The sequence below is a fragment of the Lepidochelys kempii genome, chromosome 11, assembly GCF_965140265.1.
Source record: "Lepidochelys kempii isolate rLepKem1 chromosome 11, rLepKem1.hap2, whole genome shotgun sequence".
Lineage (NCBI taxonomy): Eukaryota > Metazoa > Chordata > Testudines > Cheloniidae > Lepidochelys > Lepidochelys kempii.
Genome location: NC_133266.1, coordinates 35,086,899 through 35,113,354, shown reverse-complemented (window position 1 = coordinate 35,113,354; position 26,456 = coordinate 35,086,899). Strand labels below are relative to the sequence as shown.

General features: G+C 36.9%; 1 protein-coding gene across 3 annotated transcripts in view; it reads left to right on the top strand.

Annotated features, from left to right (window-relative positions):
- The window catches only part of FIGN (fidgetin, microtubule severing factor), a 117,984-nt gene that overhangs the window by 9,334 nt on the left and 82,194 nt on the right, over positions 1 to 26,456 (top strand). Inside the window, exon 3 of one of the 3 annotated variants that reach the window (XR_012154277.1) lies at positions 22,273 to 22,891. The exons of the other annotated variants lie outside the window; for them this stretch is intronic. The gene's annotated coding sequence lies outside the window, so the exon portion shown is untranslated. Of the gene's footprint in view, positions 1 to 22,272; positions 22,892 to 26,456 lie in introns of those variants that run through there. 3 annotated transcript variants of the gene reach the window in all.

The window sequence follows — 26,456 nt, the reverse complement described above, 5'->3', positions numbered from 1 at the left end:
TATACATATATATACTCACACAGTTGAAACTAATGTAAAAACTCTATAGGTATTCTGATACAGATTATCAGCTAAGTAATTCTTTAAATCTATATAGAGGGTTGTTGATAAATCTTAATTAATTAAGTGTTTTAATAAAGGAAAGCATAAATATATTTTGGAAACTGTTGATGTAACAATATCTTGTCATTCTTGATTTTTGTCATGTTAACAGCACTGCTTTTTTAACACTTCACAACACTATGCCACACAGTGATTTGTCATAGGTGTAAAATGTACAAGATTTTTTCAGCCTTCATTTTCACAACTTCAGCAGTAATGCTAACTGGGCCAGTACTGTACCATAATGCTGGTGTTGAGATTTTTCAGCCCATTTTCAGATTAACGCATATGGCATTGTTGTTTGTATAAAACCTTCAAAATGCTGAGCCTCTGCAAATCCCACTGACTTTAGTTGTAGATACTCAGCACCTTTCAGATTTGGCTTTTGGTATGTATTTTGATAAGAAATCTGTCAACATTGCCATCTCACAGGCAAATTTTAGTATACAGTGTCTTTTTTAAAATTGGGATTGTATAGCAAGCTGAATTGATAAACCTTTGATTTAGATGATCTAGATAAAATATATCTAATGCAAATTGTGCACAAATATATATTTATGCAGAAGATTTTTTAGCAACTGTAACCTTATTAATGTAGGCTTATATGGTTTGAACTATTAACTCAAGTTGAAGGGGTTGTAGTTTGATATATCTTCCGCTTACTGTACAACTTCATTTATATCGTATAGAATAATGGTAATTTTCAAAACCGGACTTAAGTAAAGGGAAAATAGTGTCAACTGAGTCATTCGTACAAGTAATTAGCAGAATATATATTTCTGAAAGGCACATCCGCTCCTTAAATTAGTAATAGTAAAACTATTGCTATGGTTAACTCTGGTTAAAAATGGTCTTATCTGTAGTGCACCCTCCTGTCTTGGTTTTGATTAGGTACAGTTTGAGTCTTCCCTCTCCCTCACCAAACATGGAGTCCTCCGAGTTTCATGGGATGTTGACTCATGTTAATTTAGGAAGTGCAATTTGGGCCTCTGATTTTGGATGCCTGTTTATCAGACATGCTGAGTTCCTTCAGCTTCCATTGATTTCATTTGGAATTGGCAATTTGCAATGCCCTTGGAAACTAGGCTTTGGATGGCTCAAGTAGAGCATTCCAAAATCAGAACATGAAAAGTTTTTGGCTTTATTTACACTTTTGATTGATAAGATATGCCTGTCTTGACATGCCACAAGTGGGGTTTTCTCAGTGGAACTCAGAGGAGAATCTGACTCCTAGTTTTTGGGATGTAAAAAGCAGAGCTAAAAAGCAGAACTCAGATGCCCTTGTTGTTAGATGAACTTGCAGTGAGTGTTTAAAGCTGACTGTAATTCAGGAAGTGTGCTTTGGTTTATAAACCTAAACACTGCAGCTAGTTAGCAAAACATTCAAAAGATGATGTTGTTCTAATTGCAGAAACTTTTCCTGGTTTTACTTCTTCCCTTTTAAACAATTATGGGCATTGTGCTCCTTAATGGTACATAACTACTACAAAGATAAATGGCTTAAAATAATGAGTTTCGAATGATAATCAGAAGTGAGTTAGGTTAGAGTGAATTGGTTTCTGTATTGAAACCTTGTAGCTATGAGAAAGTAAACCTAGGCTCTTGACATACATCTGGAAGAGGTGAGCTGTTTCCAAGCTCTTTACAGGCAATTACACAATGGTGTGTGCGTTTCTGCGTATTTAAATCCACATCCCTCCCCACATTTTAAAGACTTTAATAAGTGATTCCTTCATTATTCCATGCGGATGCTGTACGTACAGATAATGTCTAGTGATACTGAAAATATTTTTTAAATGGCAACCACATAATTAGCTATGCTGTTACACTGAAAAGGTTTGCAAAAAGAAAAGGAGGACTTGTGGCACCTTAGAGACTAATCAATTTATTTGAGCATAAGCGTTTGTGAGCTACAGCTCACTTCATTGCTTATGCTTAAATAAATTGGTTAGTCTCTAAGATGCCACAAGTCCTCCTTTTCTTTTTGCGAATACAGACTAACACGGCTGCTACTCTGAAACTGAAAAGGTTGGATCTCCTCAAGTGACTTCATGCCATCCTTTTTCCTTTTCTTTTAAACCTAGTATTGTGGTTTTTTAGTTTTTATTATTTATTTTTTTACAATACTGAAGGGGTTGAGTAGGGAAAAGTAGCAAACAAGGGTGAGCAGCACTCTTTTTTCTTTTTAACAAGGCTAATGGGCATTTTAACTAGTTGTCACTTTGCTCTCGAGTTAAAAATGAACTTGTTTTTGGCATGAGCAGTGGATCAGCTTGAGTGGCGCAAGAAAGGGAACAAAATAGTTCAACCCATGATCTAGATTTACAGACATTTTAAATTAAAACAAAACACCCCAAAACCCTTTGGGGTGTGAATGACAAAGCTTGCTTATATGTCTCCAATTCCCCTGGGCCTCAATTTGCAATACCATTATTTAAGCCTGGCTATTGTAGAGCAATCTTTGCAAGATGGGAGTTCTCCACTTCTTTCAAAGCAATTCTGTTACTTTCTCTGCTTGCCCTCACCCATTGTGAAAGCCTTTTATATTTGAAATATAATAAATGCAGGAAGAGTATGCTGTGCATCTAAAGGCCAGTACATTCTGTGGAGTCTCATAGACATCACTTCCGACGTTTATGTAACTCTGTCTTTTGACTAAGATCCAGCGTAGTATCACTTACCTCAGCAGCTCCCTGGAAGCTCAGTTCAGGGAGACCTGTCCTCTCTCTGGTCCCATACCCGCAATGCCTCGAGACGCCTAGGAAAGAGGATCAGTTGCCGCTGGGAGCTGGGAATGCTGGTGCCGCGCATAAAGTCCTTGTACCACACCATCAACACCCCGACTGCCAGAACGATGCTGGAAAGGACCCTGAAAGATGCCATCCACTGCCACTATGCCGAGAACCTCAAGCGGAAACTGGACCAGGGCAAGGTGTTTGAGGTGACCAGCAAGTGGGATGACCAGCAAGCTTCACCAGGTTCGCTGACTGGCGGTTCATCCACCGAGCCTGGCTCAACTGCATTCCCCTCAATGGAGTCGTCTGCCGTGGAAACCGGGACAAGCACTGCAGGAAGTGTGGCTATCCCAACAAGACCCTGCCCCACATCCTGTGTGGTTGTAAGCACCACTCTGGAGCCTGGCGGCACTGCCACAACGCCATCCAGAACCAGTTGGTGAAAGCCATCCCGCTGTCCCTGGGGAAGATCACCGTTGACTCTGCCATCCCTGGAATGGGCAGCCAACTGCGACCCGACATTGTTGTGACTGACGAGGAACAGAAGATCCTCATGGTGGATATCACGATGCCTTTCGAAAACAGGTCCCTGGCCTTCCACGAGGCCCGAGCTCAGAAGGTGCTGAAATACACCCCGCTGGCCGACGCCCTGAGAGCCCAGGGCTACGAGGTCCAGATTCACGCCCTGGTCATGGGAGCCTGGGGCCCGTAGGACCCCCACAACGAGCTGGTGCTGAGAGCGTGTGGAGTCGGTTGGCGCTACGCCCGGCTCACGAGACAGCTCATGGTGTCCGACACTATCAGGTGGTCCAGAGACATCTAAACAGAGCACATCGGGGTACACCGTCAGTAGTAGGATGAATAAACAAGACCACTGGTCAGGGAAAATAATTCACTTCCTCCCCTGATGAACCAAGAGACGCACCTCACCCATGTACCTATTCACTAGAACAACACTGACTTGGACTCTAAATACATTCTATGGTGGGGCATACCCAAGATCACTTATTCACTGATGGTTTAAAAATTCCCACACCCCAATCTGGGTTCTATGTTGGTTAGGTGCTATGTATGTATCCTGTGAACCTTGTAACAGATACTTGTAACTTCTCATAACTCAAACTTGATCCCAGATGTACAGTACCTACCCTCTTAACTTGTGTAAATTTGATTTTAAACATTAGCTTTAATAAAATTTTTAAATCAGTTCTATTTAATATCGGTTATATCTTCTACCAGGTAAACTATATGCTGTAATGACAGGGGATAGACTCCATGATCTAATAAATCATTTCCATCTCTAACTAAGATGAGTTTTTTTGTTGTTGTTGTAAGATCATAAACTGATTAGAAACTGACAACTACTTAAAAACATCCTCATTGGGTGCTAAGCTTTCTGAATATCAGTAAGTGGTTGCATTCATGATAGGGTAACTTTATTATGAGTAGCTGGGAGCTAAATTGCAAAGACCTTATGACTAATTTTAGTTTTCTCTGCAACTACTTACTACTGGAATACAGAACCACTGGATATTGTTCCGCACCATTGACTTAGTTCAGTTATTAACAATAAGATAGCTATCATCAGTAAGATTGGATTTTTGGAACAGAGATTGGGATACAATACTGAGGTTTTGAGCTGGTACCTGTCAATATAAAGAATTAAGAAGTTGGTAAGCTACATTTCTGAAGAGGGTCAAGCGGGATGGCCACTGATACATGCCTTTGCATGGAATTTGCAAGAAACTCTTTTTTTCCTGCTCACTTTACAAAAGGTACAAGGTATTCTGCTAAGCAGGAAAGAAATAAAACAAAAAAGAGCATGAGAGGGAAAAACAAAGGGAGAAAAATACAGCCCAAACAAATTATTATAGCACATCTCAGTGACTGTGCTCCACACTTAGATTTAATTAGAAGAAAACTGCACTGGAAAACTGTTCATTTAGTAGTAGTTAATGACTGATTTCTTCCCACCTTCTCCCTCACCAATCAGAACAGATTATACGCTTTGTCGTATAATGGTGATTTCCACAGGCAAATCAAGTATGGTAGTATTGTAAAGTTTTCATTAATGATGTTAATTTATCATTTAACTATCCCTTTAGAGGTGAAAATAACTATTTTCTTTCTTTTGCATTTATATGGTACTAGTTTTTTTTGTTTTTGTTTTTTAAAAACAGTGAATATCAAACTAGTGTGTTTTTGTGTTAATGCAGAAGACTATAACACGATAACTGGATAGCCATTAATGTATTCATTACCTAATAGAAAATTGCTGGAAGAAATCAAACACTGTATATGCACATTTGCTTAGGATGACTGCTGTCAGGAAACATTTCTTTTATGTTGTAGTATAATTTGCTGTTATAGGTTTTTCAGGTGTTGTTGTGGATGGTTACATGCAGAATTTCAGGCAAACAAGTTTTATTTCATGAGAAGCTGAATAGGATCCACTTGCTGTCAAAAATAAGATGATAAAAATAAAAATAATGTACCATTTAAGAAAACAAATCAATCCATCAATCTATAGTATCTATGTCGTGAGTTCTGCTCACCAGATGCAGGTGGGGTTAAGTTATTAAGAACTTCATGGGCTATATCCTCAACTGGTGTAAGAACAGAATAACTCCATAAAACATCTTTATGTGAATACTGGAGCAGAATTTGGCCTCTAAGACCTTTGAAATATTTTTGCCTCTTGGGAATCTACACACACAGTTATATAGAACTGTATGTGGGGATAGCAATAATTTTTGTGGGGAACTTTAAATATATTATATGGGGTACTTTAAATATATTATAATCAGAATCTTAACTGAGTCACTGTTCAGTAGATAGGAATAAATCTCTTATTTTTTTAAAAAAAATACATCTGTGGCAGGTTCATTTGAAATCCAGATGATCTGTCCATTTTAGGCACTATGCCCAAGCACCTATGATCTGATTAAATAATGGATTTTTAATTTATGCCTTCCTGTGCTATTCATGTTTATAGTAGACAGGAACCCTGTATAGGTTTTGTTTGCAGTATTAATATTTAAGATGTCTGAGAATATATGTCTTAAAGAAGAGTGCTCATTGAACCTATGAACAATGCATACAGCTGCCTCTGCATTTTGAAAAATACCGAAAAGGTTAATTAGCCAGACATCCAGCCTCTAGAGGGCATTCTAATGCTCCAGCAGCCTCACTCTGTCTAGCCTTCAAGAGTGAATACAGATCTGCATACTGCAAAATGCTTTAGAAAGTTAAAACTTTTGTTTTAAGTATAAGATTCGTGTGCTTTTTTATAACATGACAGTAATCTAAGAAGAAATGGATGTGTAGTGGTAACAGTTCCTAAAGGGAAATACGTACCATTACTTATTTTTACTTAAAATAAGAAATAGCATAATGGAGTCAAATATCCTGTCATGGTAATTGTATGTATGTATGTATGTATGTATTTATTTTAAGTGATAACCTCTATAAGGTCAAAGAATCAAATCAAATGTGGTGAATGAGCAATAGGTGTAATCACTTCACTGACTTAACAATTAATGGATGTCTCTTAACCCAATGAAACTGTCCATATATATACACCCCATGAATCAACCCTTTGGTATTTGAAACTTATTAACTTATTTTGTACTAAAATCTAGGTAATAAAGAGTTCATCTGGGGTTAAACTCAGGAGCTCTCCTGTGTCCTAAGTTCAGTTGCTTTATCCATTTGGTCTCTGTGAATGCCCTGTTTTCTTTCTAGTATCTGTCATTAGTGTTCTAGCAAGTGATGTTATAGAATTTAAAGGAAATCAGAATTGATCAAATGTTCAAATGATAATTAGTTGGGGACCATGATTCTCCACTCCAATGCACCAGTGTTATTGTGGTGTAGCTCCGCTGAAATCAGTGGAGTTACACGGCCACAAAACTAGTGTCGGAGAGAGGATACTCAGGCCCAATATTTCAATTTCAGGTTTTCCTTCAAACCTGGAGATGTCAGCAAACAAACAAAAAAATCCACACACACCCACAAAAAAAGACAAAAGATTCTTGGCTCTGGCATCATGAAATAACCATTTTCCTTTCCCACCCAAAAAAGTCCATTTTTGATCCTTCCATACACAATGTCACCAACCAAGCCAATAACCTTTTACTGAAGGCTTTACTAGTTGTTGTTGTTTCTCCTCCCCTCCACCCCCCAATTGCAGCACTTTAGTACTGAAACACTTCTAGATGTTATCTTGGCCATTCATATTGAAATTCAGTTTGAGCATGTACACTTTGTGTAAGAGAAAAATATCTACAGTTGTTGATGATTGAACCTAGGCCCTCCAGGTTATCACTCAGATAAGTGTGTTACTATAGACAAATTTTGCTTAGTTAATTGCATGAATACGTCACATCTTTACAGCTTTACATTTCAAGCTGGATAGATAATCTCAACAATAAGGAAGCACAACATAGTTCTAGACAGCATAATAAAGAATGAGGGAGAATCTAAGAATGGAAGTAAAAGCTTAGGGGAGTGCTTTGGTTCATTTTGTAGGTCACCTAGACTATAGTCAAGAGACCTACGTTTAATCCTTTGTCAACCAGTTCTTTCTCTCTTTTTGAAAAGCACTATTTAAAAAAAAATTCAAATGCAGTCTTCATAGGTGAAGCTGAACCAAGGTCTGTCAGACAGATAGCTTTGAGAGTCAACAATTGACAACATGCAGGATTCACTAGCGAATTCCTAGTTTGATACAGTCATATATGCAAAGTGTTCATTCTCCTTGCTGCATAATGTGAATGGATGATCAACAGTGTAAGGATAACACTAGCTGCATGAGAAAGCAGAAGCCGTTTATTAAGACAGAGCACAATCCCGGAAAGAGCTGGTTCATATTTTTACATCTTAACGATCCATGGACAAAGCATAGCTAACTTATTGGAGAAATAATGGTGGCGCAGGAGCATGATTCATCTGATGCTTTTTCCCCTAAGAAATGACTAGTGTGTGTCACTTTTACCTTAGAAACCCAGCATGGTTTTTAGTGGAGAATTGCATGTTGGGGCTGTGCAATAGGCTGCATGACATAGAAACTTCAACAACATGAAAAAGTGTAGCACTTGGAGAACTGCATTTTTAACCCATTTCCATATCTAAGCCATATGGCTTTTTTGGATACTATATGAAGAGGTAGTATCGGTGGTGGGAGAGTGCTGGAAGTGCAGGTAGGGTATTTATTTAAAATAGATGTAGAAAATAAAAAACGTCTTTTTATAGTGAAGATCTTGTGCTCTGAAAATAGTTTTCTTTACAGTCACAGAATATCACCCAGCAACACGATCTAGTAAAGAAGAAATAAAATGTAGCCTAGCAGCCAATATATGATAGAGACCATGACAGCATATGCCTATCCTGCTCCACCTGAAAACCAGCACCCTCAGCCTTTCTCAGCAGCCCTACTAAAATAGATGACTTTTACAATATGCCCTGAAACTTGACAAGTTTGGGCTGAGCAAGTTCCAGAATGGAAGAAGTTCTTGTGGCGAATACCCTATCTATTGTTCCTTCCCTTTCATAATAAAGGGGTGGGAAGAGTCAAGCCTAAGCGCCTCTGCTGATCTTGGCTTTAGTCATGTGGCACAAGGGTCTTCTTATCAGATGTAGAGCTTGCCAAGCCAATCTGTGGCAGCCTCATCAGCAAAGTGCAGAGCCCTCAGACCACCATCAAATCTGGTCAGAGGTCAGTTGTCAGTGATGTGTGACATTGGGCTGTGGCCTTAACCACCTGAGGAAAATTGTGGCTAAGATATGTGAAAGATCTATCTACGGTTACTCTAAGGTAGACTGGGTGGGATTCATGTTTCAAGTGATATCCATTGAGAAATACATTCTGTTCTTGGTCTGCTCTTGTGTTGTAAAGACGGCACACACTTGAAATTGTCTTGGTCACACTTGATTGTAAATGCAACCAACTACAATATTTGGCCATCTTAATCAAGTCAGCCTTAAGGGAGACTTCAGGTTCTGGGAATGATCATGCTTGGATGCCTAATTAAATGTCATCTGTATATGTGAACTTATGGACTGGGTGAGCTTAAGTTCATACAGGTTGAAAAGAGTCAGTGCCAGGACTGAGCCTTGGAGTAGACCATTGGCTTGTCTTTCCACATGCTAATTCTGTCTCCTGTGTGCATTTGGAAATGTTTGCTGCGGAGGAGAAGGTCAATTATGTTGACTAACCATGCTGGGAATGATCTTGACAATTTAACTAAGAGCCCTTTGTGGTAAACTGTGTCATATGCTGCTGTCAGGTCCAGAAATAAGGCTCCTGTCTTCAGGTTTTTCTGAAAACCTTTTCGATGAATGTTTTCAAAACTAGCACTTGATCTCAGGTGCTATGACCTCATCAAAAGCCTGCTTGCTCAATGCTGAGTATTGACTCCATTTCTGGGGAGATACGCACTGAGTCAACCAGGGTAGTTAAGGTATGTAGACTCTCGGATGGATCTCATGAATATGCTGCAAATATATTATTTTTGAAAAGAAGTTAAATAAAAAACAAAAAAACCCAACAAGTGTAACAAAATCCTTAAACATGAATTTTGATAGGAAGATATTAAGTCCCTAAACAATTCAACATATGCTCAGGTACTCAAATGTTGTGACTAGATGGGCACATCTCTTGTAGTATTATGCGTTTGGTCTGAATTTAGAAAGGTGTGAGTGGTGTCTTTGAAGCAGGAATGTTGCATCTTTCCAAAGAAAGGTGAGAAGTTCCCCTGCCCTCCCCTCCCCCCGCCACACATGCGTGCACACACAGAAATTCAGTGGCTTTCATTTATCTTAAAGCTATTTTAATGGAAACAGTAAGTTTATAAATCATCTAAGCAATTACGAGAACATGGTGGGAGTGGGGCTTAGCTTGGGCTTCAGGCCCAGATGTTTCCAGACTTCAATAATGGCCCTGCCCAGATATTTACAGCTTAATTTTGTTCATGTGCACTAGTCCATAAATGGTTCCTTTTCCATTTCCAGTTGGACAACTGAGCCACTTATAGAAGAGTGATTTAAACATGAATGATGGCAAGACATGAATAGAGACAATTTATCTTTGGAAACTTTACAATCCATTTCTAATATTTAAAATGTACTCTAGATCACAAATAGGGCATGATTGACCAACACGTAAATGCTCCTTTTAAAATGTGTGTTTTCTTTCTATCAAATCAGTTTTTGCTTAGCTACACTATAGTTTGGAAGGAAAGACATTTTTGTGAGTGCGCTATACTACCTCGCACTAGTTTATTGAAAGCCAGTCTGCTAACCCCTCCCCCCAACCCTCATCCCACCCTACATTACTTGAAGCTAAACAAATTGAAAATAATGATTGGTAACCATCTGCTGTGCTGAAATTCCACGTACAGCAGTTAACTCCATTTTACAAAACAACTCCAATCTAGTGAATTACAATGCAATTCTTATGTGCCAGCAGCTAGCAACAAGCAGTTTAGAGTTCCTCTGGACAAAGCAGCACATATAGCCAGCATTTCATTATTCACATTCATTTGGAGGGGTGGAAGGCGGGAAGAACGCCTCTAACAATTCAAAGAAATGCATTTGGAAACAAAGTCAAGCCATCGCCTCATTGTGATTTGAAAAGGAGCCAATCCATACAACTGTACAGAAAAGAGGATCATAGAAGCATGCACACTTCAGTTTGGATCTCCGTTTCCATAGTTGTACTGTATTGTAATGACTCGTGGCTAGTCTATTCAGTTTTAAATCATTCACATGTCTTCTAGGCTGCCCAATGAATACTTAAAGCAAAAATCACATAGTGTAGATGACCAAAATGTGTCGGAGAACAATAATTATTTATAGAGTTCCTATTGAAGAATTGACACAACACTGAGGCAAGTGTACATTAAAGCTGTCTAAGTAAACAGTTTCAGAATACCAAGCAAGGGCTCTTCAAATAGTGACGGACTATGATGTATTATTAAAATAGATACCACGTTGTAATATTAAAATGATACTGTTGTTATATGTGTTAAACTCACTTTCAATTATGTGATCTTAGGTTTTGACCGTATATAAAGGAAGTTGCTTAAAATGGGCAGTATATTGAGTTCAAAGGACCCATACAGTTAATAAATTCTCCCATGTCTACTGGATTTTTCATCAGGGAGACTTCCAATAAAAATGATCTATTTTAGAAATAATATTGTTTAGTAGGTTGAAATGTGGTGTAATAAAATTAGACCTTCAGTCTTCTAAAGTTACTACTTAGATGGCACCCTTGGGATGGTAAAATGGCTGTATAAGCAGATGAATCAGACAGTTTCACTGATGGATACATTTGTCAGTCTCTGTTACAGATATAATATATTCTTATATCTGTAATCCTGACACTGTTACATCCAAATGAAATCAACATGAGGTTGTCATCTTTAAGCAAATATGTTAAGTGTTGTCTTTTGTGCTTTGGATTTGAAAGAAAGGGGCCCAAGGGAGTCAGCATCATGCAAATGGAACAAATCCCATTTCTTCTGAGCTGTGCTGTTTCCCCCTTCATGGCAGCTGGCTGTGTTATCTTTGTGTGTTTCTCTGAGTGCTGACAATTCTTTCAGTGATCTAAGTTAGGGCACATTAGAAAGTGGAAGCAGCTGTCTGTCGCTATACTGAGAGACGTGTTTGCTCTACTGCAAAGATGAAGGACCATGAATCCTTGACACACTCTCCCCCCCTCCCCCCCTTACTTTCCAACATGATCAACATTCAGACGCACAGATTGTCTGCTTGGACAGTTTTTTGTTCTGACTGACAGCATCTGGCATAGACAAATTTAAAAATACATAGCATGCCATGCTTGGAATTGGAACTCCCTTCTTTATTAATCTTCTCATTTAAACCATTCATTTACATTTCAAGAAAGGTTACAGCTTGATATGGTTGAAATGTTTATTTTAAATGAATAACCTCCTAATGAAATACCTTGAATGAGCACCTAACCACTAGTGTTCATTAAAAATTACACCTGATTAGCGTGGCCTCGGAACTGGAGGGAAGGCTAGGATTTCCCCATTGTCTTAATCCACATTTCAATAAAATGTTGTTTAGCGCTTCTTTTTTTTTCTTCCTCCACAAAGCTAAATAAAAGCGATGCTTTTGCTTGCAACCCTTGTCATTTAGAACACAACTATGGTATGAAGCATTAGCCTTCAGAATACTATTTGTCTAATTTAATCTGCTATTGCTGGAAGAATACATTTCAAGCAAACACCTAAATATAACATTTTACTTTACTGTGCTAAGGAGTTCATGATTTAGGGACCAGATGTTTTATGGTTTGGTGCAATCTAAGATCAGATTTTCCTGACAGGGAATACACATTTATTTGTTTATACTACTTTAATAATAAAACATAGACTGTAAAATAGCACACTACTACACAATTTCTCTCTCTCTCTCTCTCTGCACTCTCATCTCCACAATCTAGGTTTACAAAGCAGACATGCTTGTCTAGCATTTATGTAAAAATAATATGAAAATTTGCCATACCAGTCAGAATATGGACTCTGAGTCCAATGAGGGAAAAAAAAATCTCCTTGTACCAGGCATTTTAGACCCCTTTATATTACTGTGGATTGCAGCTTTAACTACTTATAGCACAACAAGAAAGAGAAGATGTATTACTTCAAGGATACACCCCTTCCCAGTGTTATAATAAAATAGAGGACTATTCAAGTGCTTGTCAGTAAATATGTAAAACAAGCACGCTGATTTATTTGGTTGGGGGGAGATGTTGCAGCAGACAGGCTCAATTAACAATTGTAAGCAGGAGAGGACTTGTATTCCTTCAGTATATGTAGGAGAGGTCATTTGCTTTAGGATAAATTCTGACAAATTTCAGATACAGACACTGAGACAGAAACAAAAATGACAAAAGATTTTTTCAGTGGCACATCAAACACATTTTGCATTTGAGGGGATAAGGAATCTAAGTCACTTACACTTACCCTCTGTCAAGGGACAAAATAATTTTTGTATTTTTCTAAATAGCAGGTTTAAAAAAAAAAACAATTTGTGGAACAAGAATTGTGGAGAAACAATCATTTTAATTCTAAGTCTTAAAATCTCAATTGTGTCCTTTTAAATAAAAATGCCAGTCATGCAAACTATATAGTGATTTTTAATTGGTTTTATTTTCTTAACGGAGCAGTTTGTTGATGAGTTTTTGACAAACATCTAATTCCATGGTTATGTGTAATCATAAACTTGAAAGCAGGTTTTATTTTAAATCCTGTATTAATTTTTTAACACAAATTGCTTCATTTATGTGGTAAACTTACATTTTTTTAATGACTGGTTATAAAGGGTAGTGCCGATATGCATCCGTAAGCAAACTGGGAATAGGTTAGAGCACACAATTCCCTGGTGTGAAAGGCAAGGTTTAGCAGTAATGCTTTTAATCTGGACTTGTAGAGGATTCAGGAGCATCCATAGATCTGCTCCAGTAATTACCATACCCCAAGTGGCATTGGATGAGACATTTGCCTAAAAACTTGATGTCTTCATTACACTGTTTACATTTTAATTAGAAACATGAAAATTACTGATTCATACAGACAACTATAGTTTGAGTGGGTTCGTTTACCATCCAATAAATCATAAAAACAAAACAAAAGCAACCGGCAGTTGGCATAAACAGTTTACTAGGAATCATTCATGGGAATAATGTGTTGGCATCATAAACTACTTGAAATACGTTTTTATTTTAGCAGAAGTAGAATTTGCATATAAATTTGAGAATGGCATTTTAAGTTGGCAGTCATGTATGCATGCTACAGCACATGTGTGTGATACATGCACATTCCCTAGTCTGTGTAAAATGATTTCTCTGTGTATATAGAAAAAATATTGCTATATGAATGTTTTGCCAAAGCTGAAAATTTAATGCTAGAAAAATAAAACAATTTTACCTTTTTCAGTATCTACCCATAACGTACACACGTGTGTATCTATATAGAGATATACGCATACATGTATATGTATATAATTTCCTTCTGACTTTTGCATGTACCTGTCAGCACCAGTGCCCTAAAACAACTCGCACTAGGAGTGATTTGGACTGAAGCAGTGGTGCCTGTCAGTGCCCATTCCTGAGTCAGCAGCATGTCCATTGCTTGAATCGTGCGACAGTCACTCATCTAGTTTTCCCCTCCCCAGGGGGCAACCGTCCTCCTCATCACTGAGGAGAATGACCCTTCTGTTTGGCATGCTCAAGATCCTGAATCTCACCACATCGGTGTGCGAGTTCAAATCCCTACTCCTAAAGGCAGAGCTGGGATTCCAGCTAATGACTCAGAGATACAGAGGGTCAATGCACTGGTGATCTGGAGTACTGAGCCATCGCACTAGCTTAGTTGTACTTTTTAAATCCTCCTCCCCCCCATAACTGATAATTTCCCTCTCTATTAGCCCCACCGTCTATTATAATAAAACTGACACTATACAAAATAGCACTTTACACTTTAAAAAAATCTTTCAAATTTAACTTGGGTGGGATTCTGTTGTCATGATCTGAGTTAATAATTGGGTAAGAAATGTTTTGTTTTTTGCTTGGAAAAAAGATTTGTATTCTAGATTCTTTTGACTTCACATTGTATTAGTTTTCAGAGTCTGCTTCAGGGAGCTTATGCAAATAATAAATAGAATATCAATTGTTTGAATGGAACTCTGAGCCTTGGCTGTCATAACGAAAGACTTGTAATTGTTTTATTTTAACTTTAAAAACATACTTTTTTGGCATAAAAATAAGAGAGAAAAAAGAAGGTTCCCTTTTGTTTTGGGTATGGGAATTCCTTAAGATTTACAAGAGTTGCACTTACATTGGTACCTCGCTCTGTTGTTGTGTGTATGTCTGCAGTGCACCTCCAGGTTTTTTGATAGTTGCAGATATAAACCAGCATAAGCTATTTACACTGTTATATTTTGGAGTTAACAGTGTAAATTTAGTTTTTGTCTTTTTGCTCTTTTATCGTTCAAAGTGTTTATTTACCCTATGGTTCAAAAATATCTTGATGCTCATTTCAGTTCTGTATTATGCTCTTAACAACACATGTCCTAAATTGCCAGTGCAATTTAGTTAGTGTAGTGCCTTCTTCATAAACATGTGTTCATTTGGTTTCGAATTGCTTCTTTTGGCAGTATTGTTATTAGGTCTAGGCATTTCCTAGATGTGTCTAAACAGAAGAGTCTATATATGTAAAGACAGAAACATGCTGCTGACTTGTACACACTGCAAAATTCTAATAGTTTTGTGCTGTCTGGTAAATTCAGTGTGCTTTTTGCATTGTGGCCCGAATCAGTTGTGTGGTGAGGGAAGCTGGCTGCCTGCCAGCCATCGACTGTGAAATCCTGGGTACCTGAGAGCTTATCAGTTCTTTTGCTTTGTAAAAGAAAAAGTGATGAAAATGTTGGTAAACTGCCATGAAGGTTTAAGGCTGCTGGAATAAGGAGCCGTGTAATCAGATTGGAAAATGGAGCTTGAGATTCTCTGCATGGGAAGCAGCCGCCTGTGGACCTACTGAGATGCTGTGCAAATGCCCGAGCTGACCACTTTGTTAGCAAATCAGCTTGTTTGCTGCAGCAGCAGGGTGGAAAAGACTAGCCCTTGTGATGGTATGTAACACTAGAAATATCTCTTGCTTTGCACAATTTAATCAGCTTGCAATTAGCTCACTCTGCATTAACCTACTTGATATTTTTTCTCTTTTTGTTAAGACTGTGCACTTTAAACAATTAACTATAGAAAGTAATCCTTCAAGCAAATCAAAGCAATCCTTTAGTTTTATCACCCTGCTGAAAAAGTATCAGGTGGTCAACTGGTCTTCATCAGCTTCTTGAAATTCTCTGGTTCACTGTAGCGTAGCTTTAACCCATTCACACTTAGAGTACTTTAGAGTCAGGATTTTGTATTTTGCCCATAATATAATGCTACATCATAAAACAGAAACTGGAATTGTTCTAATGAAAAATGTTGGGAGTGCCCTTTCTTCTATATACAGCTTTTATGCTAGTATTTGTTTAGGCATTTCCATATACTACCTCTCGGAAGGCTTTGATGACACAGCTACTTGTACTGATAATTCCAGTACTTCACCTTTTAGTGAACTTGATTCACTAAGGTTTGAAAGAACAAGGCTATCATTGCTGATCTTATGCATTGCTTGTTACTCCTGTAAAATTCAGATAATGGAAAAAAATGGCAAAATGGTCCTAATTTATTTTTAGATCAGAGGATAACAACTTAAATGTGAAAGTTGAAGTTTAAGAAAAATAAAACTTATCCAAGTGAAGAATGACGTGTAGCAGGATTGTCTTGCTATTCTTTGGATTATTTTACGCATTTCAGAAATTCCCTTTTCTACCTAAAATAGTTATTTTATTAGAGGCATGAGTCACTTCATAGTCACCTGATACAGCATGTGATTATTTATTCTAAGGTAATATAGCGTAGTTTGTGAACTCTGTAACCAATGTATACATAGGTATTAAATACCAGCAGTTGCTTCTATTTGATTTCTTGTGAAGTTTAAAATAATTGCTTGAGCTACCATGTTATTTTCTAAAGTTAACTCATTGTTATCAGTTTTGCTGATATGAATAAGAACAATCAAAGTGGTGACAAAATGCTATCGATCACGAATAATAGTGCCTTTCATGAATCCTTTTCATGTTGTCACTATTATCTGAATGTAAGTGTTATGGATGATTAAGGCTCTAATGATTAATACGATCTGAAACTTAGCTCAAATATTTTATCAAAAAGACATTGAAAATTCTAATCAAGTGCATTACAAAAATAAAAAGACCTTTCATTAAATTGCACCAGATCATATCATTTAACTAAATTTATAATATGTGATCTGCTTTTATTACAAGATTCCTGTGAAGGGAATATTGGCTACAGTTAAACCCCTTTTTCACTCTTTCTGAAGAATGTGAATATGTTTGATTAAACTAAAAAACAAAAGCCTTTCCTCATATAGTATGTTATTTTTAGTATAGGTTTGTAACATTGTTTTAATATGTATAAAAATGCTGGATTTAGGTGCATGATTTGTCTTTTGTTTCTACAAATATAAAATAAGTAAAGAAAAATAGATAACAACCTGCATCGTTATTAGGCTGCAAAGATCTGCTCTATATTCTTTTAGAGGACAAACTCCATTAGATATGCACTTACTGTACATTGGCTTGTAAATCTTACAATCTAATGGTAATTCGGTGAGCAGTTATTGCTTCTGTGGCCTTTTTTTCTTTCTTTTTTGTCCCATCTCACTTTGTGAAATAGGGTTACCCTTTACAAGTGTCAAATCCATAGATTCATCTTTTGTACTCTATAGTTGTTCCTAGTGCATTATTCTAAGTGAAAAGGAAAAATATGAAGCCAAAGCTACAGGAGGGGCATTGGGGGAGGGGCTGAGTCTGTGCGGTACAGGCATATAGCAACAGAAAGGCATTTTAGCATCAGTCTAACAGATTACAATTTTGCTGTAAAGGTACATTTTCTTTAACCACACTCTCTTGTCTCTAACACTGTACTCTGTGTTTGAATTCCCAGGAAGCAGAAATAGTGTCTTAACAATACAAGTCTTTTTGCCTTGTTTACACGGTTAATACTCTTTATCTCTTTTTCTGATATGAAATACTTTTTGCAGAAACAATATACACATTTGTAAAGATATGATGAAAGATTCTTCTTTAGAAGATAATGAGTTCTCTTCAGGAACTGCAGGTTACATGGAACACAAATGAGCTCTAAGTGGAGGGATTTAAAGTCCTGCTACAGCATTTAATTTCTTGAGGAAAGGAGTTCAGTTCAAGGTTAGCCTGTTATTGTGGCACAGGCAACTACTTCTCTCATTTCTGTTCTTCTGCCAGCACTACCGCACAAAAGGCAGGCATTTTTATTTAATACGTAGGGAGGTATTAATCACTGCAGTATTTTCTTGCAAAAATGTATCTATCAAATTCATTGTTTCACTACTCATGACAATAATAGGTGTTTAATTACTCAATAAGAGCAGTTTATAGATTCCATTTTTCCTGTATGCTGGACAAATGGTATTGATTTTGTACTTTGATGAAACATGAAATTGTATTAAACACAATTAGAATTCTAAAGCTAGTAACAGACATTAGTTATGGTAACTGAACTCTCATCTTAGAGAAACTAGAAACCTTTTCTGTACAAGAAGGATAAATTTGATTAAATTTCAAAACTCCAGGAGAAGAGGGATTCATTTAGGATGTTTCCTTATTAAACAACAAGTTGTTGGAGGTTTTTTGCTTATGGTTTATTTCTGGCTGATTTTGTGAACGTTTTAGCTTTACCTGAGGGGGAAGTGGTTCACATAAGTAGAAAGTCTATGAAGCGAGTAGTCATTTACTGATAGTGGTAACTGGTGCAATACCAAATTCCCTTTGCAATTTTATTATTGTGTCTCTTGCCAGTGTCTTCAAGTCCCACTGGTGAATATGGTTTTATGTAAGAAAAATAAAATTGACATTGTATCTCAGGATTGACTTTAGACTGTAAAAACTTATGGGAGTAAGGAAGACATCAGTTGTTCGCATTCTCTTTTCTTAGCTTTTAGGTTTGTTCAGAGGATGAATAGAAACCATGTGATCTAGCTGGGGCCATTAGCCCACCATCACTCATGGCATATAATCCTAGAAATAGTACTTAATTCTGGATAGACTTGTTTCCCATTTTTCAGGGTATGTAATTCTACATGAGTTGGATTTATAAGAGTTGGATCACCACCAAAATAAATGTGTGGAAGGCTTCCATTGTTGGTTAGCATGAAAATTAACTCTGCTTTTCTGTCCCTGCTTTCAGAATAATTTCTAATTTGGGGATGGTCTAATATGCTTTCAAAAAAACAAAACAAAAATCACCAAACTAAAATGCATGAGCTACAGGGTAGTTCATTTCATTGTTAAATTATATTTTGTTAAAATATGGAAGATTGGTGTCTCTCAGTGTGGCATTTCATTATAGTTTGTGGCTTTAGTAACCAAATCTTGATTAACTTTTAATAATGTTTCTTCCCCACTTAAGCCTAAATAAATACAGCTTCAAAATTCAGTTACTGTTTACTTCTGTGTATAAATATATTACTGGTTTCTAATTACTGTTCATATGTCCTTTCTTTAGCTCCGTTTGGATATTACTTGAAAATACAGATTAAATTTATACAAAACACAACTGGATAGCAAAACTAATTTTTTTCCAATGCTTGTAATATTGCTTCATTCAACTTTGAGGGATATGTGTTTTGGTTTTTGCTAAGGGTAAATGGATCCAAATACGATTTTAAATGCATGTATTTGAAAAAATCCCTTACATTCCACATAAATGATAATTCATAGGTCCTATTCACATATGGTGTTTGCATGTGTTTAGGGAGGCCATTTAGTATAAAGTGAGATTTACAGTTTTATCACCTAAATATAAAGGAAATAATGTTATATTCAAAGATGTAATTCCTTGTGATGGAAACATTTTGTACTTTTAAAAATCTTTTCTTCTTTTGCATTTAACAGACTAAAATATTTGGTGGCCTGTTTCTATAGTTAACTTATATGTAATATAAGCCACTAAAATGTTCTTTTTTTAAAAAAAAATTGTCCAATAATAAATATTTTGCATAACATCCATGAACATTGAGCTCAGCTGTTCTATAAGGCCCCAGTTCAGCAAGCTATTTAAACACATATCTAACTTTAAGGGCTTCAATAAGACTACCCATGTCCTTAAAGTTAAGTACGTGCTTAAATGCTTTGATGGATCAGGCCTTAAACCAGATGAACTTCCTTGTGTCTCCTTTTTAGACAAATGATTTAAATAATTCCATTGTTAGTGTTTTAAGAGCTGTGTTACAGGTGTTCTTAATTTTATGAAAATCAATAAAAAATTCAGTCACTAAACTGCACACCAAATATAAATATTAAAATGTTTTTGTAAGCTGCACATTTTTATATCAGAATATTATAGGGACACTGAATAAATTTGGATAAGCAGGTTTTCAGATAATTGAATGAATTTTTATTATTACAATAGCATCTACAAGTCTCAACTGAGATAGCTGCCCCATTGTGCAAGGCACTGTAAAAACATGTAGTGAGAGACTGTTCATGTCGCAAAGAGGTTACACTCAAAATAGCCAAGACAGACAAAGGTTAGTTAGGGGGAAAAGAAATAGAGAGGTGAAGTGACTTGTGCAAGGTCACACAGCAGGTTAGTAGCAGAGCTGGGAACAGAACTCAAATCTCCTTACTCCTAGTCTAGTGCCTATCCTCTAGACAATTATTAAATTATCAGTGTCATTAATAGATACTGGGGTGGGGGTGGAAAATGACTTTCTTTTTGGTTAACCAGGAATATTGGATATTGAAGTTTGAATAACTATGTTTGTACTGATTCATCTACATTATAAAACCCTCATCAAGGTGGTAATGCTGAACCAGGAAACAATAGTAAAAGAAATTTTACTTTATACAACTTACTGCAACTTCAGTAAATAGTTCTGCTCTTACGATGCATGCACATCCATTTTATAGAAGATGTGCCACTGGGTGGCTTTCTTACTTGTTTTTACTTTATTATCTTTGTTGTTTGGTTCAGCCTACGAACACTGTCAGTGGTGGGGTTAGCCATTTTGATTGGTTCTTAAGGAACAATGTTTTAATTACTTTAGACAAGCCACTTTGAAGCCTGTATCCTGCTTATGACAGCTCACTTTAGAAGTTACATTGCTTCATTTCAGTAACTTTATTACCATTTGGCTCAGAGATTGCTATTTCGCCTTGGCCACAGATTTCATCAGTTGCCTGGTTCACCTTTGTCCACACTATACTTGTGAAATGACCTGCTCCTTTAGTGCTTGTCAATAGTAAATTGCTGCATCCTTGGTGTCCATGCTGAAGCACAGGAAAGAATACAACTCTTTATTAGACAACTGAATTTTACACTTAATTTTTTTAAATTAAACTTGAATGTGAAAAGTCTTAATTACCATTGAATACAAGTAATTAAAGCACTAGCCGGGGTCAGCTATTTGAAGCACATCAGTCTGAACTGCCATCTGATTAATAGGCTTGAAGATATAAAAAGTCCAGCACAAAAGAGTGCTGCCAGGGTCACTGCTTTAATAACGGTGGAAAGTGCAGGTTTTCCTGTAATTCTCTCTTAACAATCGGATCAAAATAATAATTTGTGAGGTGTTCATGGTTGGCTTCTCCAGTGTGACGTCAGGTGAATTATTTAAATTTGATGACATCAGTCAAATAGTTTTCGTGGGGTTTTCAGGAGACCGAGAGTTGTGACTTGGCTGAGACCACTCTTTAATCTTAGGTTTCAGAGTAACAGCCGTGTTAGTCTGTATTCGCAAAAAGAAAAGGAGTACTTGTGGCACCTAAATTGGTTAGTCTCTAAGGTGCCACAAGTACTCCTTTTCTTTTCTTTAATCTTAATTCAGTTGCTCAAAATTGCGCCTTCAGGTAATTTTTCTTGCTTCTTCCCCAAAGGAGCGTTCAGACAAAAGTCTGCAGAAAGCTAGAAAGTGCAGCCCTCTCTCTCTCTCTCTCCCCCACTGCATAGCTGTGAGTTCTAAAACTGCGTGTGTGTGTATTTGTATATATTAATTTACAACCATATTGCACTTGCATTTTGAATGCATCTCTCATATTATGCCAGGTACTGGAGGCTGTGGAACACACGATCATGTAACAACTGTGGCATGTTAACATTTAATGTAGTAGCATTTTCAAATAGTTAGCGCTGGTATGGGCCCCGGATCCTACAACTGATAGGGCACAGCAGTCTGTCCGTGTGTTATCAGTTGCAGAATTGGAGCTCGACAGCAATCCTTGGAACATCCTTAAAAGTAGGTCAGTGGTGTTATCCTCGTCCTACACATGGGGACCAGAGGCACAGGTATTAAAGCCCGAATCCTGCCAAGAGTTGTGCACCTGCTTAGCTCTAAATATGTCCATAAACTCATGTCACCCAAGTTAAGCACATGCTTAAGTCTTTCCAGTGTCAGGGCCAAAGTGGATTTTCTAAGGCCACAGGAGGATTCTGTGTCAGAACTGGAATTGGCTCCTGGGCCCTGTGCTCAGATCTGTACATGTGCATCTTCATAATTGCCCAACAATATCAGTGTTTGTAAGTTACGTTTTATTAAAAATGTGTTTTGCACTGAAAAAATTGTAATAGTGAGAGAAAGTGGGGGGGGGGGGAGGAGGAAGCTCAGATTTCACCAGTGGACGTGATTTAGAGTTGTGTGAACTATTTGCTTTGAGTTCACTTGAACTTATACATGGATGTGAGGTCCAGATGTGATGCAGACTTTATTATTAATTATTTTTCTTATTTGATTTATAGTAGCATCTGGAGGACTAACAAAGATTGGGCTCTGTACAAATATGTAATACGAGAGAGTTCCTGCCTGAAGAGTTTACAATCTAAATTTGCAAGACAGACAAAGGAGGAAGTGGGAGGCAACAGACTTCAGACTTTTATTGCAAAATGTTCATGAATATAGTCCAAGGAGGTTCTCAGAGCTGTGAAATTGGCCAGTCTTCTTTCCTGTACCTTAAAAGCTTGACACGCCATACGTAGATGGTCCTTACCTTTCTTCAGCTCTATTCTGAGAAGGATGGCCTCTACTTCCCCATTGGAGAGCAAGCAATTTCCCCCCTCCCCCCTGGTTTTGAAAAGTGTTGGGGAGCTCAGTGGTTATGGGGAGTCGAGGGAGGATCATTGGTGCTTGTTAGGGGTTTCTGATGGGGGGTGGTGATTCATTAAATATGGTCCTCCAGTCAAAAGTTCAGGAGTTGGTTTACTTCCAGCACCCTGCATGTATTATTTAGTTTGTATTGCAAATAGAGCCTTGTTGGGTTTGGCACAGCTCTTGAGTGGTGTGATTTCTCCCTCCCATAAGTTTTGTAACTGTCTATGTTAATTAGAAAATCAGTGTGGGTGCATTTTAAATAAAAATACTAAAAAGGAAAGCAAAACTTCCACTCATTTTTGGCATACATTTACTCTCTGCTTCTGTCAGGAATTAAATCTCCCATTGGATAACAAAAATGAATATTTGTCCTCATATAACTTCACAACCATTGAAACACAGTGTTAAAATGAGCTACACCTCATTTTATCAGCTATGTTCATTTTTAATCCAGTTCCTAGAAGAGAAGAGACTCTACTTGTGCTATAATAAAATGAAGCTTGAATTGTCAAAGTATTTCAAATTCTGACATGTAAATATGGTGAGCTTAGTTATTTTCTTAACGTTTCTACTGTGATGAAATAAGACTAATTGAACTCTGCTCTTCTGGGGTTCCAAAGAACTGAACATTTTCATTGATGTTGGACAATCACACTGAAACCCTGTGATACTAAATAGATTATTTATTAAATTGTAAAATGACACCCAAAGCTGTGCTCCATTTAAAACAAATCCAGTCATTTTCAGAATGTGGCTAAGAAACTCAAAGACAAGGTAGGTGAGGTAATATCTTTTATTGCACCAACATCTGTTGGTGGAAGGTACACAGAGCTCTTCTTCAAGTCTGGGGAAGGAAGCAGAATGTCTGAGCTAAACTTGTATTTAGCTACCTCGTCTCTCAGATCCTTGGACCAGTATGACTGCACCAACACTGCAAACAACTAAGAAACTCATGACAATATCAAAATCTGGGTCATTCAAATTTAAGTGTTCATAATTTTAAAACGACTTCTATCTGTAAACATCTTGGGGTTTTGCAAAGGTGGGTAAATATTATACCTATTTTGCAGATGGAGAAAATGAAACAAAGAGAGATTGTGATTTTTCCTGTGAGGCACCATAGAAAAGGCATGGACCTAACAGACAGATAAATGTGTGGGCTCTTGATATGTCACTTAACTTCTCTGAGTTTCATTTATCCTAGCTTTCAAATGGGAATAATATTTTCTTACCTCAAAAAGGGTGTTGAGGTCTAACCTACTATTTTGTTAAGTGCAAAGTAGTATCAAAGCCAGTCCGTAGCATCTGGATCATGTTTTACCAGATCCTGGGCATTTTAAAAACTTTGTATAGTTGGTTAAAGTCCTTTCAAAGTTCAGCTGAAGAGCTCCCAGATCGTCACAGCTGAACAGGACCTAAAACAGAATAATCAGAAATTAAGAATAAAACCATTGTTTTCAGATTCCAGTGTCCAAGGTTTAGTCTGAGATCCTTGAAATAGCCCTATTGTGCATGCATAAAAGAGTTTTGAAAAATAACTCCCAAGCCAATTCCTTGTTCTTTCAGAGATCTAAAAAATGAGCCATATTTGACTCTGATTCCTTCAGATGCTGAGTTAGTGACACACAGTACTTGTGATAGGAATATATATGGAGGGAAATGTAGCTAGGGTATATTTCCCCCACCCCCATTCTCCCCCCCCCCCTTTCCCCAACCACCATCCTAGGAAACAAAACTCAAAAAGAGTAGCTGGGATTTTGCTGAAATGTTCAGGAAAGCTCACCTTTGGGTATATACAAACCTTGTAAAATTTCAGCACCTGAAAAAGGAAGTTATGATAAAAGCTGGTATTCAACCTTAATAGCAGATACTATGCCTAATACAATATTCTGTTTAATACTGGTGTATGTATTGCTCCAACTTAAATTGTACAATATATTGAAGTTTTAGAAGACCAAAAAAAACCCAAACAAACATGTAGATGGAGACTGTAATATTTTAAACATGGTTTTGAGGACAAACTAAGTATATTTCAATTGATGAAATAAGATATAAATACACTCCAACTCAAATACCTGTTTGACTGGCCCATTTCATTGTACATGAATCGCTTCTTACATTAGGCAGTGAAAAATGTATCTAATGAACACAAAAAATAGGATTATTTGTGTCTATTAAGAGATGTCACAGTTTATTTAAGTAAAACTATTAAGCCATAACCTTTGTATCTTCCCTTTTACCCTTGTGTATGTCTAGGGCAAAGGTTCAAACCAATCCTTTTCATGTACATAATCATGGACTGCAATTAATCACAATCTAGTTCTTTAAAAAAGAATCCATTAAGAAATAATACCAGCTGAATAATCACTAAAGTAGAAAATCTGATACATTGAGTTACAAACTTGCTATGTAAAGTTTATGTAGCATTTAACATCCCCTGAAGAACCTTAAAAGTAGCTTATGTGTAGTATACAATACTCTTAGAAGTCAGTCAGAGAGCAAATTTTAACATGCATTGCCATATGTTTCATAGGTTCCGAAACTGTGAGAATATTTTATCACTGTGTCTGTAAGTTTAAAGAAAGTCTTTTCATGATCCCATGGTTACTGATCATTAACATTACAAAATAGTAAAAGCTTAGCATAAAGACCTAATAATAATAAAACCTACACAACTTCTTTCAAATATTTGTAACTCACTGTAGTTGTTGATATGAAAATATTGCATGTCATGTTAAAAAGCTGCCATATAAGACAAATAGCTGAACTGATCTATGTGCTGATATAATTATGGTAAAATTTGGGCATATTTCTGAGCACAGCATTAGCGGAAGAATATTGGGAAAATGAAATAAGTACAGGACAGAGCAGCAATTTTGGACTTCAGGGGGCATAACTATGAGGAGAGATTAGGAAAATTAGGTTTGTGATCATTAGGGAAAAGGAGATTTTAGGCCCTGATCCAGAAGTACTGTGCACCCCAAACTCCAGTTTGTAAAGACTGCAGTTTTGGGCACTACATGGGAATGTAACATAGTACAAAACAAAATAAATAAAATAAAACAAATTAATTTCTGAAATTTACAGAATCTGTGTACATGATACAATACTATTCAGTACAAATGAAGAAGGCATTAACTGAACATTAGAACAGTCTGGCCATTAAAGTAGATTCAGGGGGAACTTTCTTTATGGAAAAGGACAACTGTTAGTAATGAGCAAACAAAAATATGCTAGTGAATTTAATAGGGATGAAACCAATAGGATTCTATGGAAATTACTCTTAACCAGTAGAATTTAATCGGAAGTGATATCTTTTCTGTAGCTTTTAAAAACCATTCTATAGAAGTGATATAATTCACAGGTAAAGTCTATAGAATGGCTGGCTGAAAATGCCTTTTCAAAAGTTATCATTTTCAATAAATTCTATATGATTTTTTTCTTAAGGGATGAGTGAACTGCTGAAGGCTGCAATTAGGAATATTTCAATGAGGAATAATTAAAAAATGAAACCTGCCTGAGTAAAAACACAAGCTTCATGGAATCATTCTGTGTGCGGAGGTTTTATATACAGTAACTTAATCTGAAAGCTAATCCGCCTCAAAAACTTCTGACTGCCTGTGGGAAAGGAATATAGATTTTAAAAAAGAAAGCAGAATAACGGACTTTGATTATTCTGATCTATTAGAATTTTTGTGCTAGGCGCTGTACAAACGTATAGCTAGACATAGTCCAGGAGCTGGGAGAGAGACTAAGTATGTTTAATGAGAGTTGTGAGGGCTGACAGTTACTGACAGGTGGGTCTCCTGATATCTGCCACAGTCAATCTGAAAGG